Genomic DNA, 4,355 nt, shown 5'->3' on the forward strand with positions numbered 1-4,355 from the left:
TGTGGGAGAAAACTGGAGCACCCAGATGAAACCCATGTGAACACAGGGAGAACATGCAAACTCCACAAAGAAATGCCAACTGACCCAGCCAAGGCTCGAACCAGCAACCTTCTTGCTGTGAGGCGATTGTGCTCTCCTTTGCGCCACTGCGCTGCCTATTTTGGAGCCTAAAACACATATTGTTTATGTGCACGTTCTTTAAATGTATCCTCAATTCCAGAATAAGCCATATGAAGGCAGTGCCTGTACCCTCTGCATACAGTTATATCCTCTTCTTGTTCATATGAGATGAGTCTTCAGAGGGTCTGGTGGGCATTGAACATCATCTGTGAAGCTCACAGGAACGAAGGCGTCTCTCTTTCTTCATCAATCAGTTCTTCGACTGTCTCTGCAGCCCCTTTTTGTATCTCCGCCCCTTTTCTCTCTTTCTCTCTCGCTTTCTCTCCCGATTGATGGATTTGCGGTGTACTTAAAACACATGCAAATGAGACAGCTGGCATCACACAGACCATGTGACCTGTCAAGGTGGGGGTGGTGGTTCAAAGACACTCTGCAGCGGGAAACCCTCCATACACATACACACATACTGAAATAATCCTCCTTACACCACTCCTATACGCTTTCATTTTCTTCCTCTGTCTTAATCTGAAAGAAGAAGAAAGGGAGCAGCAGTGATAAGCGACGCAAGTCTGGGATTGTCACCCGATTTGCGTTCTTCCTCTGTGCAAATGTTTGCTCATGCATGAAGCTAATCACATATGTGTGTATACGAGCTCACACATGCACATATGCCTGCACAAACAGGCCCTGGATATGTGTGTGTGTGTGTGTGTGGCTGTGAGAGTTTGACAGGATCAACAGCAGGTATCCAGCAGTAGGTCTGCTACGGAGCGGCTGCCAGCTCTCTCTCTCTCTCTCACCACGCACACACACACATTCCAGCAGACTGCCCTGGCCTCATGAAGACAACCTTTTGCCAGCCTTTCTCTCTCTCTGGCTCCAGATGATGAGTGTTTCTGTAAATCATACTTAGTGTCAATGCGTGTGGAAGCTTATGGAGACAAGCAGCCAACAGATTCTGCAAAAAACATATCTATATACATGTATATGTATGTATATGTATATTCATATATATATATATATATATATATATATATATATATATATATATATATATATATATATATATATATATATATATATATATATATACAGTTGAAGTCAGAATTATTACCCCCCCTTTTAATTTTTTTCTTTTTTGAATATTTGCCAAATGATGTTCAACAGAGCAAAGAAATTTTCACAGTTTGTCTGATAATATTTTTTTCTTCTGGAGAAAAACTTATTTGTTTTATTTCGGCTAGAATAAGTTTTAAATTTTTTAAACACCATTTTAGGGTCAAAATTATGAGCCCTTTTAGGCTATTTTTTGTTCCGATAGTCTACAGAACAAACCATCCTTTTACAATAACTTGCCTAATTACCCTAACCTGCCTAGCTACCCTAATTAACCTAGTTAAGTCTTCAAATGTGACTTGTAAATCTAAGCTGTCTTGTAAATATCTAGTCAAATATTATTTACTGTCATCATGACAAAGATCAAATAAATCAGTTATTAGAGATGAGTTATTAAAACTATTATGATCAGAAATGTGCTGAAAAAAATCTTCTTTCCGTTAAAAAGAAAATGGGGAAAAAATAAACAGGCAGGCTAATAATTTAGAGGGCCTAATATTTCTGACTTTAACTAATATTTATATATATATATATATATATATATATATATATATGAAGTGGCTGATGTCTCTCTCTCTCTCTCTCTCTCTCTCTCTCTCTCTCTCTCTATATATATATATATATATATATATATATATATATATATATATATATATATATATAGAGAGAGAGAGAGAGAGAGAGAGAGAGAGAGAGAGAGAGAGACATCAGCCACTTTATTAGATACATCTGTACAACTGCTCGTTAACGCAAATTTCTAATCAGCCAATCACATGGCAGCAACTCAGTGCATTTAGGCATGTAGTGTAGACATGGTCAAGATGATCTGCTGCAGTTCAAACCAAGCATCAGAATGGGGAAGAAATGTAATTTAAGTGACTTTGAACATGGCATGGTTGTTGGTGCCAGATGGGCTGGTCTGAGTATTTCAGAAGCTGCTGATCTACTGGTATTTTCACGCACAGCCCTCTCTTGGGTTTACAGAAAATGATCCGAAAAAGACAAAATATCCAGTGAGAGCAGTTCTGTGGGCGCAAATGCCTTGTTGATGCCAGAGGTCCGAGGAGAATGGCCAGACTGGTTCCAGCTGATAGAAAGGCAACAGGAACTTAAAACCACTCGTTACAACTGAGGTATGCAGAAGAGCATCTCTGAACGCACAACACGTCTAACCTTGAGACTGATGGGCTACAGCAGCAGAAGACCACACAGGGTTCCACTCCTGTCAGCTAAGAACAGAAAACTGAGGCTACAATTCACACGGGCTCACAAAATTGGACCATAAAAGATTGGAAAAACGTTGCCTTGTCTGATGAGTCTCGATTTCTGCTGTGACATTTGGAAGGTAGGGTCAGAACGTGTGTGTGTGTGTGAATGTGTGTTTGTTTAATATAAAAATAAATTTACAGACAAGATCAACATGCAATCAGAAACAATGTATTTTGTATTTTAAGCAGTTACCTTTTGAGGTATACATCTTTAATGGAGTTCAGTTCAAAGTAATTGCAGTTTCCATCAGGATACAAACATCTTCGTTAAGAAACACAATAATATATAAAAATACATATTTTTTGAATTTCAATAAGGAGACAAAGTTATTCTGAATCAGTGAGTTAACAATACTCTATAGTTGGCAGTTCTCTGTGAGACACTTCTTTTCAAAGAACTAATGAGAAATACAAAAAAAAACAGATAAAATCATAGAATAAAATTTGTATTCTTCCTGAACTATAGTTATAACAAAAAAGTAATAACGCCATCTCTAATGTGCATCAAGGATTTTGAGGCGCAAGCTTCTGCTCCTAATTAAAAAGACACAATGATTAATTAACTGTCATTTTTTGCTTTGTAGATAAATTTGCTTTGTTTTGAAAAAACCCAGATTTTTTTTGTCTCTTTAAAGGATTTAGAGCCTCTCATCCTCAAAATCCTAGACAAATGAACAAACAATAATAGAGCACAAAAATGTACATTGTGTTGCAAGTCAATGAATTAATTGTATACAAATATTTTTAAACCAAAAATATGATGCTTAAACACAACACCTTCCTACACTAAGTTAGTTTGATATGTACACATAATATTTTCCTATTAGGCTAGGCCATGGGCGCTGATATGGCTATATCAGGGCTATATTTCTACTCAGCCCCCCTAAAACTTTTGAGATTAGCTCATAAACTGTACACTGAACTGTCGCCTCAGTCCCCTTTAAATTTGATTTAAAGACGACGGCAGAATTCAGCGCCTCCCCGTCTTTTGTTTTTCATTTGATCAACAAACCACAGCTGTGCACAGAGAGAACGAGGTGTGTGTTTATTGATAAATTGTTATAATATTTGCTTATTTGTAGTTCTTTGATAAAGATAATCTTGTATCATCTGTATCCCAATGTCATGGATTAGCAGTCGGGTTTCTCGGCGTTTCCTCCAGCGAAAAATTTAACGAATATTTCGCTATTTTTATTTCAAAATTAACTTCCAATATTAAACACTTTACAGTTTGTGTGGCATTAACTATATCATACAGTCTTGCACAGAAAGGATTAAACACAGTGACTGAAGCACTTAGAAAATGTACTCATTTTAACTGTCATTGAGTCACTGACAGAGATAGAAACAAGTGTTGTCTAGTATTTTTTAAAAAACATATTTGTTATTATCAATCCGATCGAGAAAAATGTGAATTAGCCTGTAAGTTTAAATATATATATTTATATGTATGCCTTTTAATTAGAAAAGAGGCCGTTTATTTATTTAATACATGAAAACAAAAAAGCACTTAAATATAGAAAGTCTTATTTTGCTTATTCAGGACTCAAATGACTGTGCCTGTATGTAATACAGTGGAATACTATTATGCAACCCTACGATATTAAACAAACATTTTTAAGTGTAAGGAGCTGAGCCCCCCTAAAATGAAAATTCTAAAATCACCCCTGGGCTAGGCAATGATTAAACAGTGACACAACAGCTTCATTCTAGACCTATGTACAACACCAATTTCGAAAGCGTTGGAACATTTTGTAAAATTCAAGAATCTGTTTGTTTGCATAAGTTTGTGCATTAACAAAAGTACACACATCCAGGGTTTTCACCAACAAATCAAAGTGTATTTTGTTT

Source organism: Danio rerio, chromosome 1 (genome assembly GCF_049306965.1).
Source record: "Danio rerio strain Tuebingen ecotype United States chromosome 1, GRCz12tu, whole genome shotgun sequence".
NCBI classification, from domain to species: Eukaryota; Metazoa; Chordata; class Actinopteri; order Cypriniformes; family Danionidae; genus Danio; species Danio rerio.